Source organism: Numenius arquata, chromosome 13 (genome assembly GCF_964106895.1).
Source record: "Numenius arquata chromosome 13, bNumArq3.hap1.1, whole genome shotgun sequence".
In the NCBI taxonomy this organism is placed as follows: domain Eukaryota; kingdom Metazoa; phylum Chordata; class Aves; order Charadriiformes; family Scolopacidae; genus Numenius; species Numenius arquata.
The window spans coordinates 19676180-19689868 of NC_133588.1; positions in this window are offsets into that span (position 1 = coordinate 19676180).

The window sequence follows — 13689 nt, forward strand, 5'->3', positions numbered from 1 at the left end:
CAAAAAGTAAGAAACCATGTGGAGAGCTGGTTTGCCAGAAGTGATAAAATAAGTATCTCTCCAGCAACACATTTAAGAACAAATTCTCAAAGGTTTGTGTCACGGCTGGAAAAAAATAATCCACAAACCCCCACATTTGTATGTACATGTCTGGGAAGCCATCGCCTCAAAGAACAAGTCCTGCAGTGGTTAGTTACAGTAATTCAAGTGGTTAAATGGACTATCAAAAAACCCCCTGTTCATTAAAAATTTGGCACATTTAAACTATTGCAGGAATGTTAAAGCCAACTGATCGGTTAATTACCGGCTGCTCCACCGAGGCAAATGAAAGCCAGAGGCACCCCTCGGTGCTCCCAGGCACAGTCAGGAACCAGTGACATGCGCAGTTCCCAACTGGTGTAAATGGGCCTTGTGTTGCTAAAACCAAGCAAGCCGTGCTGGTTCATGCTAAGTGAGTGTCTCATGCCCTCTGTGAGACGGGCATTAGGATAGGAAAGAAATCTATTGTATCAAGCTGTGTTTTTACCACCTAAATCCTGCAGCTGAAAGCTTCGTCAGTCAAATGTGACAAGCTTACCGGGGGGGAGTGAAGCAGCAATAAATTCTACTCTCCGAAGGTCACATACTGTATGGCTCTGGTCTCACCGACGTGCCTTTACCTGAGGTTTCCAAAGGTCACACCCGTGTGTGAGGATGGATGCAGCGACAGGTAGTGAAAAAAAGGAAAATGGCACACATAGCAGGGTACAACGCCGGGGAGAGAGCAATGAGACCTACCTGTGATACCTGCAGCCCACGTATTTAACTGCACTTACCTCTACCAGTGGATGTGGCTCCACAGAGCCTCTTTAAAGTGGTGAGGAAAAAAAGGGCGCCGGTGTCCTGCAGCAGGAACTGCTGGCTCTTCCCGAAGGGATGGTGGTGGCACTGCTCCACAGCTGGCTGTGCCTGGGCTCACCTGGGAGATGGTCCTTTTTCCTCACTCCTCCTTCCTATATCCGAAAAAGAATAGAAAATAAATAAAACCATCACAGGTGTCTGCACCATTCCCTTTTCTGTTCCTTACCAGGGCATTTCCCAGCAAGGGAGCAGAGGAGGATGGCACCCTACTGAGCATGGGGCTTGCCACCTTGGCACAGGCTGCCTGCCCGTGGTCACTCTGTCACGCGCGGATCCTTTTTATCAAAATGGCAAGTCTCAATCTCACAAACATTATGGTAACTTTAAACACATCCTATTGCTCCTAGTAATGTCTTACCATTTGGAATAGAGCATTTGCTACCTGCATTCCTAACCCATAAAAGCTGTAACTACAGTTTATTTGGCTCATTGTTCTTTTACCACCCCAATCTACCACACAATGGTAAAAGTGACAGACATGCAGCTGTAGTGAGATCTGCCTTTAGCCAGCTATAAACATTGTTTTGTTCTCTATTTTAAAATACTGTTTGTAACCTTTTTTTAAAAAATAAATAATTTTCCCTGCAACCAGCTGCTAGCCTCTCTCTTACCCACAGTACGTTTTCCAAGCTCTGGATCAAAACCAGTATTTTTTTAAAAGCTAGAAAAACCTATTTTAAAAATGAATACATTTACAACCAGTTAATATGTAATTGGCCAATTATCTTCCAGAAGCCCCATCAGAATAGGAAAAAATTAGTAAAAATGTCTATATGGAAGAGCCCATGGATGCCTCTGAAATGGAGCAGAAGTCCTTAAAAAATGTGCCATTGCATCTTCCAAACTGAATCAAAAAAGAAGGAAGGTGGAGCAAAATGAAGTTTTCTTTAAATCTTTCTTATTTTATTCTGCAACATACAGCAGAAAATCTGGTAAATCAGTGGCTCTGGCAGCCTCCAGACAAGGCTTTGATAAAGTATGCTGGATTTCATGATATAATTTAACACCGATTTGATTTTTTTTTTTTTGTTAAACATACTATCTTCAAAGCTGAAATCTTGTCCTTTGTTGATGAGCCAAAACATAATACGAAGCCAAGCATCTACTTCACTACACTCAGTAATTTTCATAGCATCTTTCCCAAAAATTTATGGCTTTATTTGCACCCTAGGTGTAAGGTCTGCCCGCCGTGGCCAGGGCTGGGCTACGGTGGAAGACGAGGAACAAACCCTGGTGCTGCTTTGGGTGACCACCCCACAGCCTGCTGCAACAAGGCATGGGCTTGTGATCACAGCAAGAGGCTCCTTCCCAGGTTTTGTTGTGTCAAATGAAAAAGAAATAATTGTAGCATGTTGAACTCAAATAAAGGCGGCCAAAAGGTGAGAGAGCCAGAGGTGACCTGGCCAGTGGCTCGGTTTGAGGAGCAGACAGCCACCACTCGGCTTCCCACACAGTGCCAAGCACACAGACTTTGAAGGACATGGGAATGCCACCAGAGGACCTTTTCCAGTGGAAATATTAAAGTTATTTCAAAACAGATACCCTGAGGAGTATACCCCGTTCTCCCTGGTGCCTCCTGGCATGGGCAGCAGAGCCAGCTACCGAGCAAGCACTAGAAAGGCAAGAGCAGCACCATGGGTCCCTCTTCTCCTCTTCCAAAATACCTGTTGGGAGCTAGGGGCTGTCACAAAGACTTGTCAAACCCCCCCGTGCAATGTCAGTAACCCCAAGAGGCCTGACAGCACCTCTGCCGTGTTTCTCGCCTGGGGGAGATCAGGAATTATTTTCTCGAGGCCGTGGACGAGACCCTCGCCTGGGTCCTGCTGCTGTGAATTGCAGGGATATCCACTAAGCTCCACCACAGCAAGTCCAGCTTCAGCCGTGCAACTATCTCAGCATTACTTTTCTTTTTGTAGTAGAAGCTTCTGGAAGTCACTAAAAATAAGTTTGTTTGGGTTTTCAAACCTAATCCAAACACATTTGTATCATCTTTCAAGATGGCACTTCCCCCTTGTCCCTACTTGACAACAGATTTTTGAGTCATTAAGAATGCTCTGCATGCACAGAAATATCTGGGGTTATTTTTTCCCATAATCAAAAGAAAACAAATCCCAGAGCAGCCCTGGCAGGCCGCTTCCGGCCAGTGCCGCTGCCCCCCCAGAGACCCAGCCTGCTCGGCTGCTGCCTTCAGAGGACAAACAAGAAAGTTTGCTTTAGATATAAAATTAGACACTGAAACAAACTGCCTTTTTTTCAGAGGATGCCCTCTGCCATTGCCTGCTTCTTCTCACATGCTTTCTCCTAAACGGCCCTTCCCTATTATAACGGATCGGCATTTGGAAGGAACTGCAAAGTTATTTACCTCATTATCCTCCTTTAAATCCCTCCCTAATACCCTCGATCTGCTGTGATATCTAAATGAATTTTGCCAATTAGAGCTGTTAGCACGCTATGGCTACCACCTGGACCCACCCATCCCCTCTTAAATTTGGACAGTAAGCTGCTGAGGGCAAAAAGCTATTTTTTGATTACAGTGAAGAGATTCTTGACACTCTGTAACTACAAGTTTACAAGTAAACACCAACAAATCTTTCGGTATTGCCAAAATCTTCTTGACAAAATGTAATGGCAGTTCAGCTATAGAAGTATTTCTATGTCTAGCACTGAAAGCTGTCCTTATTAAAAAAGAAAAAAAAAATTAAAATATCTATCACAGCCATCCTTAGCTGTACCACTCCTGCAGTGGGTTTACATTGTTAAGTATAAATTAAAGAGATTCCATAAGCAGTTCACAATAATTTACCCAATTAGTCTTTTTCTTTCCCTGTCCATTATAGATAAAACTGGTGAGAAAATCGCTGGCCACTGCCTAGAATTGTTGACGAAAGCTTCTGAAATGCTTCGCATTCTTGTGACGGGGACCTTAGCAAGAGACCACTGTCACACTTTGAGGCTTGGGTCTACAAGGTCAGATGAGTCACTGCAGCGTCTCCTTTTCACGTCTGATCAAGTGTGCAAAAACCTGGGGACAAATGCTGCTGCACATTACCCTTATGTCCTGGGGATCTTCATTCAAGAGCATTCAGAGAAAGCAAGCATGAAACGAGGCTGCGAAGTGACATCATTTAAAAATTTAAGCGGTTACAGAAAACATCGGGGGGCCTAAACCAACTTTTTGCTATGACATTACAGTACCCAGCACAACGGAGATCTAATGTATTATTGAGTCCCTAGATTTCATGGTTTAATAAACATCTTCATTTTAGCAGACTTGCTCATTCATTAGATGTCCCACCTTTTGCATTTACAGCAGCTTTGAGCGCCCCAAGATCTTTAATCCTCAGCTAGGTCTCTTCACTTAAAAATACATATCATCATACTGGATGTGTCGCCACAAGAATGCAAAATAAATGCTTCGTGTCATTGTGTTTTTCAGTGCGGAGTTGCATGAACTACACTCCAGAGAGCTCTGGAAAAGAGGAAAATTACAGTACCTCCGATCACGATAAAATATTCAGAAGGTGAAGCTCAAACACATAAAGGATCCTGGGTGTGAGAGGTTCTTTCACTCTATTAACTGCAAAGAAATAACCAGAGGCACCACTGAGCACAACCAAACCCCTGCTGCATTAGGCTTTATACACGCAGGATTGTACAAGTCACTACACTAGGATTTTATATTCCCTTTTAAGCTGAAATCTAGTTCTCGGTCTTGTTCTTTGCTAATGAGAGGGCTGTCCTGGGCAGGGAAATGCACAAACTAGATCATAGCTGAGAGAAGAGCAAGGAGAGAAGACAGGACTGCAAAGGGGAAGGAAAACAATTGCCTTTTTTTTTTTTTCCATTTGGAGACAAATTGCCGGGCTTCATGAAAAACAGCTGAGCATTGCTCCTGAGGCAGTTCGTTGACCTTGGCAAAACCACTCAGCCCTGAGGGAGGCACAGCCAGGTCTTAGAACAACTTAATCCTCCCCAAGCTTGGTCCCTCAGCAAGTCCTTCAGCAAAGCTTAGCGCAGCTCCAGACCCCAACAGGGCAGCTGAGGATCACCAGAAGTCAGGGACCTACCAACCTGTGTCTCCTGGTGGTGTGCACACCCTCCACCTAACTATCCTCATGTCCCACGTGGAGCACCAAATGGCCTCCAAGTAGCACAAGCATTTGGAAAGATCAGGACCAGATATTGCCCAAATAGACTCTCCCTTTAATGCTCTAACCCAAGCCTCTAAGCAAAAAGCAGCACCACCACCACCCGCCAACTGTGGCACAGTCCGGCCACCAGAGCCACCTCTGTGGTGGCCTCCATATCCACCTGGGCTCCACAGAGATGAAACCAGTGTCTGCAGCCAGCGACAAGCTTGTAAAAACAAAATGCGTTTCTTATTTAGTTTTCTACCATTAAAAAAAAAAATGATCATACTGAGGAAGAGATGTGAAAAGGCAGAAGCTTTTCCATTTGAGAATGGTCCATTCCCCAACTTTTTAAACATACAATAGTGTACAGGATGCTGCAGAACTCCATACAGCCACCTAGTGCTGGAAAAAAAATCACTTCCCCGCTTCTGTGACCGTCCTCTGCAGTCCCAGAAGTGTATTTGAGACTAAATGTCCAGCAAGGAGCAACAAAAGCCAAGTCTCTGCAAAAGTCAAGACCACGCACTTCCAGTTTTGGGCAGCAGCAAGTCTGAGAACAAAACGGCCAATGAACTGCGCACACAGGAAACGTGCTTTTATCCCCATAAAGAGAAAAACATCCCACAAAAGACATGGCTGCTGCCTGTGGATTCTCCAGTGGTTGTTATCTGTGGCACCTCTCCTCTGTGCTGCTGGGCTAAGCTGAGCAGCAAGCAGATCTGCTTATTTTTCAGGCTATCCAAGCTGCCCACCCCATTGCTGGCCCTCCTCTTCCTAACAGGGAGCTTTCGAGATTTGCTTCAGTCAAATCCTTCTAATTTCTCAGCAATCCCTTGCCATCACAGGATCGAGACTGCCTGTCCCCATATCTAACCATGGCTGTAAAATAGAAGCATAGCATGCTCCTTCCAAGTCACCTGCTCCTACGTTCACACCCCCTCCTCCCATGTGGTGGCACAGGCAATGGTACAGCTGTGTAGGGCAGCAGATCAAAGAACCAAACAGGGTTAAAACTAATCCAGGAAAGACAGAAAGAAAGACAGAAAAGGTTTGCCTTCAGCCAGATCAATTACCTGGTTCCTGTTCACCGCGTGGTTGAGATGGGGGCAGAACCAGCACAAGGTGGTGGCCTGATGTATCCGGCAAACTACAGCCCAAGCCATCATCTCTGTCCCCCCATGGCCAGAAACAGACAACGGGAGTCTGGAATATGCCCTGCGATGCCCCTACTAGGGCACAACCCTCATTAAAACCAGGTTAGTTATTTAATATTTTAAAGTCATTAATTTCCATAGCTTTTAGACTGGTTGCCTGAAAGACAGCAGAGCTAACTCCTCTCAGGAAGTGTGCCATTTGGATGCCAGTTTGGAATATCCAACTTACTGGTTTTTTTCCCTTCAGAATTTGAAAATATTTTGCCATGCATCTAGCTAAGCAGGTCTTACAGGAATATGGTTTCTTGTTCTTTTGCTTATAAGGGAAACTGGAAACAAATTAAAATTATTCTGGCCTCGTACTAAAGGTCAGTGTTGTGGGGAAAGATGACTTGTTCGGAATTCAGTCAGGAAGTTTAACACAAATAATCCAGCTTGAAGTTCTGTGAGAACAAGTCCTAGCCAAAAAAAAAAAAAAAAAAAAAAAAAGTGTTGATAGAACGAACTTATTTAAGTCCTAAATCTCTCCTTTCCAAACATTTTTTCCACTGATAAACCCAGAGACTTTTAAAGCTGCCATGTGAACAACTATTTAGCTGAGGTGTGATGGAGATGCTGTTGGTACCTTCCCAGGTAAAACCAGGCTTTTACCTGGAGACTTAAGCAGGAACGACCAGGAAAAGGAATAAAAGGTATCGTTGTAGACTGCTGTGAAGAGGGACCATGCTGTACAGTGTCACCATTGCTTGTTGCAAAGCTTTAGGCTGCCTCAAACTTTTTTAGAAAAATGTTCATGCCATAAAAAAGGGAGAATAGCTGATATAATCCAACAGCTTATTTGCAAATAACTAATTCTTTGTTAGTAAAGAAATGCCTTGCAGGTGTACAGATGCCTGCTCTATCTGTAAAGCAACATTCGACCCTCTGAGGCTACATCATGAATTCCATTTGGAAGCGTTCATGACAGAGAGAAAGCCCAGAAAGACTTTAAGATATTCTATTCCTGCTAGAAACAGGTATTAAAAAACAGGTATTAGAATTAGTAACAAAACAGTAGTTGTCATGTCACTGCCAGCCTTGAAAGAATGACTTCAAAAAGAATTAGAGAGAAAGCATTTATGTTTTAGAGAAATGTACATGTTTGAGTGTATGTAAATACCTATGTACATATATTTTTTAATAAAATCTATAGGGACACAATGGGTCAAGAGATCCCTCCAAAAACTCTGGAAATGAGAAGAAGGGGAGTTCCCGATTCCTCACAGGTTTACACCTCTGTGGTTGGTCTGACTGAAGCCAGCAGGGCTATAAAAGCATCTGCATCCAAAGATTTAAATCCAGACTCAGCCAGTCTGGCGGTGTTTTTCTGGCTGACCAAAAGCTGTTACCAAGAAATGAGCCTTTCAATCCCCTCTCATGGTTACAGAGCATTCGGTTTCACCAGGAAGCGCCTGCTCACATCACACGAGTTGTACCTGGGCCTAGAGAAACATCAAAACCCAACAACCTGCAATCTTCCCGTCACAGTCAAATAACACACAAATGCAGAGTCCCACGGCCAGGGATGAAACCGTCCTGCAGACAGAAAAAGCCAGGAATCCACTACGAAGCCTATGTGGTTCTTAAAAGAATTTCAGTGCATTTCCAGAGCTGCTGAGCTGCAATAATAACCAATTCACTTTGAAAATCTACTAGTTAAGCTTTAAATTCAGTTTCTAGTAATAAAAGTAATAAAAAAGCCTTCATGTTTTATGGACAAACACTTTGATAGCTTTGCAGGAAGAGCTGCTGTGGCCTACACTTCACCAACAAAGATGCACTTTGTGAACGCTGGCGCAGTGTTTTTAGCACAATTCAACACTCAGGTCTTTCCAAAAAGGTTTCTGCTGTGTTACCTGCACACCCGGTTTCAACTCCGACCCTGCGGGATCATGACTCGCTGCTGCCCTCTTTATTCCAGTATTGGCTCCAGTGCACGATAAACACAGCAGCGCCAGGAGTCTCTCTCCCACTCGGTGACTCAGTCTCCATTACTTGAGTATTTGTCCTCTCTTCTCCGCAAAAATAACCTGGAGAAAGTTACGCTTCATTCAGAAAAAAAATAAATATCTCTTTAGTCCGGGGGGGAAAAAACACAACAAAAAGCACAAGTGACTCACTGAGTGCTCCCTTCCAACAGCAACGTGATGTTTTGCCACCCAAGGTGTTGTAACCAGACCATTAAAATGTGGCTGTTTCCTTTCAGCTCTAATGAAGCACCAGCAAATGGATAACATATCTGTAGCCTCTCTCTTTCCGTCCCTCTCTGGGGGGCAGGTGCAGACTCAAGTAAGGTTCACAAAATGGATTCAGATGTGACCGATTTGTAAATTCCCAGGCAGCTATCCGGAGAAAGCTCACTGCTGCCAAAAATGTGCACTTTGGAACATCACTGAATGTCTTCTGTGTTTACAGTAATGGTTTCGCTTCATTCAGTTCCTCAAGAGAAAGGATCAGAAGGACATCAGAGAAATATTCGATGTTACGGTGTTTAAATAAAGTGCCGGCACCAGCGCTCTGGCTCCAGCTGGTCAGCAGGGAGGGACACCCGCAAGTGCTCTCCCAGGGCAGCTGCAGCATTTTTCTATTGTATTTTGAACAGTTATTTCAGTGGGAAGACCCCCAAATCTCAATTTCCTAGATAAGATCGCCTAATAAAGTATAACTATGAGCGATCCAGCTCTACCTTTGTTTCTCAAACCAGTGAAAATGAAGGGATTCACTGAGGTGTCATTTTTAATGCTGAACATGAAAAACAAATGTTCCTTTTGGCCAAACCCAAAAAAGTTCCTACAACTCTGCTCTTCACCAGCAGAGTTGCTCATCACTTGTAATGAAGAGTCAGACAGTCGGTTATTTATTCTGTTTCATGATTTAGTCTACACAATGTACTGAAAAATAAGAAACAGCAATGTTAACCCAAAGAGTAAAATTAATCCCAAATCTTCATTTATCCATGTAATGCCAGCAAAGCCCTTTGGGATGACTGTAGCACAACAGCAACATCATTATTATGCTCTGAAGGAAAAAAGCTTTTCCAAAAACCTATTAATCTTCAGCCAAATTTACTAATAAGAATACCTGTATGGTTTTTTGTTCTTTGCTTGTGTATAAAATCCATGAAACAGAGAAATGTTGTTCTAAGAGATGTCTTAAATGGCACCTTATCCCTGAAAGATAGTGAACCAGATTTTTTGGGTTTCCCCCAAACCCCTCTTTCTCCAGAAAGGACATCAGGTAGAGTCCTAAAGTATCAGCTTAACTTTAAGCCTATGAATCATGCCGTATCATGCCATAAGCAACCAGAACAACCACCATTTCTGAGCACCAAAGCCTGAGTTTGCCGTTTATCCACAGCAGAGTACAGCGATGCAAACCAAGCAGAGTCCTGAATTAATGCATGAATACTTTGATCACGATTCCCTTTGTATTTGTCAAACTCTCCTTATTCACCGAACAAGGACGAAGCTCCCCGTATGACCAGCAGCCAGCAGCTCTGTGCAGCTCCATCTCCCTCCCATTGCTGCTGCCTCCAGCCGAACAACAGCGTGACAGCAGTGACACAGAACAGCCGCCCCCACAAAGTTTACTTTCCTGGGCCGGCGAGAGCCTACCATCCGTGGCTCCCTGCACAATGTCACATCTACCTTTCCTGCCACTTAGGGCTTTTAAAAGTCTCCAGAACAGCGGCGGTGGCATGCAAGGGGGAAATGGTAACCCCCCTACCTAACTCCAGAGTACTTTTGAGGGTATTTTTTGCCATCTCGGAGGGCTAAAATAGATCAGAAGGTCTCTTTTCCCATGACCACACCCCCCCCCCCAAATTGTTGACAAAGTTTCTTCATGGTTGTGAATGCTTCACAGGGCTTGTGAGAAGTAAATAAATAAATAAACAAAGCAAGCCTAAGAAATGCTGCTCCCTCCACATTCATTATTTTTTGCTGTAGCTCTGAAATGATACAAGGGAGGGAAAAGGAATTCGAATGTATACATAGAGGTCTATATAGCTACAGCATAAATACTTGAAAATGTAACCCATGAGAATACTGACTGCACGCTCAAGAAGCCAGTTGCATGTAAAAAGACTTCAGTTGCTAAGTTAGACTCCAGATGGGGTTTTAAGAGCTTCAAAAACTTGTGCTCAGGTGCCCGCCTGCTTTAATTTTCTAGATATTTTGTTTGTTACCACTTTGTCATGCACATCTGAGCCAAATCAGCCTTCTGCTAGTCATAGATATGTTGCTGCAAAACAGGTGGATCAAGATGACCTGTGATGGACGCCTGATGTGAAGCAAGTTTGCTTGCACCTCTCATAGCACATTTGATGGTCCTCAGAAGGAGCTCAGCCCTGTAACCATGGCTGTGGCACCACACTGGTGCCAAATATTCACAGCCAGACCAGCTGCCACCACTGCTGTGTGCACACCTGACTCTTCCTGATGTTCCCTGCTGACAGTTGTCATCATCTGCTCATTTACAGGGATTCCTCCCAATCCCAGTCCTTCTCTTCCCTTTGGATATTTGCCTGTTATCCCTCCTGTAGGTAACCAGGGAGCACCAGAGCTGCCCTCACCAGCAAGGTGAGTAATGGTGAACCTTCTTTCCATCCAGGAGAGCCTCTCTATCCACACACAAACCTTTGCTGACCTGAACAATGTATTTACTGTTGTCTTGTTTCGCTTGTAGGACAGCAATATGATAATGTTGCCAAAACAGCAAAAGCTTATATTCTCTACTGTGACTTTTTGGAAATGGGGCATTTCTCATAATCCAGCAGAACACTCTGGTTACATCCTGGAAAAAAGTCTCCCACATCTCCCACCTGGTTGTCTCTCAGGGTGCAGGGACAGACTGGTTTACTGAGCGGTAATCGTTGGTGTGCTCCTGTCACAAGATAGTTCAGAACCTCATGGTATGGGAAGAGCCTGGAGACAGAATGGGAAGGTACGGTAATTTCCAAACACACCCCCCCCTATTGTTTTTAATTTGTTTCTGCATGCTTGGCCTTCTGAAGTCTCACTCTAGAAACTGGAACTAGTGCAGATGTTTTTATGAAGTAAAACAAAAAACGGCTGTAAAAGAGAAGAGTCTAGAAATCACAAAAATATTCTGTTCACACATCAAAGCATCACATGGTGAGTATCTGAAAGTGGGTAAATAATTTTTGAGCAGAAGCATAGACACTAATTTCACCTAGAAGAATAGCTTCTTGCGGAAGCTAAGACTTTATATTTCCCAGTGTAAAAACAAAGACCTGCTGGAACCCAGGCAGCAATAAAACTGTTGTGTCTACAGACTTATCCAGGTAACATTAAACACATACCTCTCTCGAACAAAGCAAAACACTGGTGTTAGTGCTACCACCAGCAGAGAACTGACTCCCTCAGGTACAGCATCCTTTGTAACTACGCTAGCATTCATCATGAGAAGCTGAACAGGCAAACCGGCTACGACCATGATGGCAGTTACACTGGGAAAGAGAATGGATGGACAATATTTACACACAGAACCCAAAAAGCACTGCGGCATGTAAAACTGATACTTGGAAAAAAATCAAATAGATGAAGTAATAGCAATTCCTAGGAATGAGGCTAAGCATTATATGAAGAGCACTAGCAGCTCTTTCTCTTAGGGAAAAACCTCACATAATGTTGCAGGACATTTTGCCAAGGCCTGCACACAGACTGAAAAGACTTCTCTGCAATCTTATTATGGCTACGTACAAGCTGACACCAAACCTCAGAGCTGAAGAGTCAACAAAACGACAAAAAAAGATGAGAACCGCATTTTGAAACTTGAGCCTCTCTCTAATTCTGTGCAGAACGAGTTTCCAAAGTTGAGATTTCCAAAATGAGTAAGGCTCAAAGTGCAAAGAGACGTTTGTTTCCACAAGTCTTTTTGTGGATACCACGGCTGTCTGGCCTGCTGACATAGTTTCAGGTTTTGAAGGGAGACAGTGTCACACGCAGGAGTGGGCTCTTGCTGCTGCACAGACACTTCATTTGTGCAAGGACAATACTTAACACTTCTGCTCCTGCCTTCTCTCACTGTCTGCCTTTGAGCAATTTGCTTAATCCTCAGGAACCCCTCCACAGAGCTGGAATCGCAGTATCTATCTCCCAGTGGTATCATGAGAAATAATTTGTTGACATCTGTAAGCTGCTTTGACTCTGTGGTGATGGACACCAGAGAAAGATTTAGAAACAGATGTCTGTGGAGAGGGAGAAAAAAAACCTGTGAATGTGTAAACATATAATATTTAGTACTTTATATAAATCCTTCTCTGTCTAACAGAGAACTACTTAGTAAACATAACTAAAGGATGGTTACTGAATGAGTTGAACTACAACACAAGGTCTATGTGATTTTTCCTTACAGAAGTCCAACACAAGGACTGTATTTGCCGCGGCAGTATCCCCAGCAAAGCTGTGTGAGATAACCGAGAGGATGTTTTGTACTGGACATTTCTGCTCTCCTAAGAACATAGATGAGGTTAAAAGAAGAGAGCCAGTCAAGTTAACATAAGGACTGTACTTCAGCAAGCAAACTTTGTGTCAAGATTAACCAAGGTCCCCCCATTAGCAAAGACCCTCACATACCACGTGTAAGAATCACACGGTTGATCCTTAAGAAGGAAGGATTTCTGGTATAAATCAATAAAGTTAGAATATTATCAGCAAATGTTAGAAGTGAGACTCACAAGAAGTTTCTCTACACAACAAAGCCTTGGTCCGGATTTCCACAGGACTGATGGCCTTCGACATCAGCACATTCCTGCTGCTCCATTCCGTAATGTTAGGATTGGGAGAGCGGTGCCTCGCTGAAATCAAATGACATCACAATAACCTGCAAGCCAGGTCTTCAGCACCCGCAAAAAATAATGTTGCCTCACTTAAAACCTAAATCAAGGCTTGAAATCTGGATGGGTAACGTGCATTTACTCTGACTTCCAAGGGAGGTACAATTTAAAAGCGTTACAAGTCATTAATCTCTGTGAACCAAAGAATAAGCAAGTAATAAAAGAGTGCCTGGGGCAAGCGCTTCTGAGCTGCTTATCTGGGACAGTTTCTAGCTACAGTTCGTCATTGGTACATTCTTGTTATCATCCCACACCATTTTTTACCTCAATTAAGGACAGCTGACAAAGACTTGCAAGGCATCGTTGAACCAATTCACAAGGTTTTCTGCAGTACAAAGTGTGTTGCTAATACTTCATACCTATTTTCCTTATTGATTTTCCCTGCATTAATTCTTGCCCCTTTCATATCTTCAGGTTCACTCTTTTGGAAACCATTTCCCAAAAATGACAGCAAAGCAGAAGAAAATCCCTTCCTTGATGTTTCCAATGGTGGAGACTGGAAGGAGCACAAGGCTTGCAGGAGAGAAACACACTAATATAGGGGAGAGCAATGACCAAGATGAATCCATCCAGAAGCTCCCAGAGAGAGGCTAAGAACTCCCAC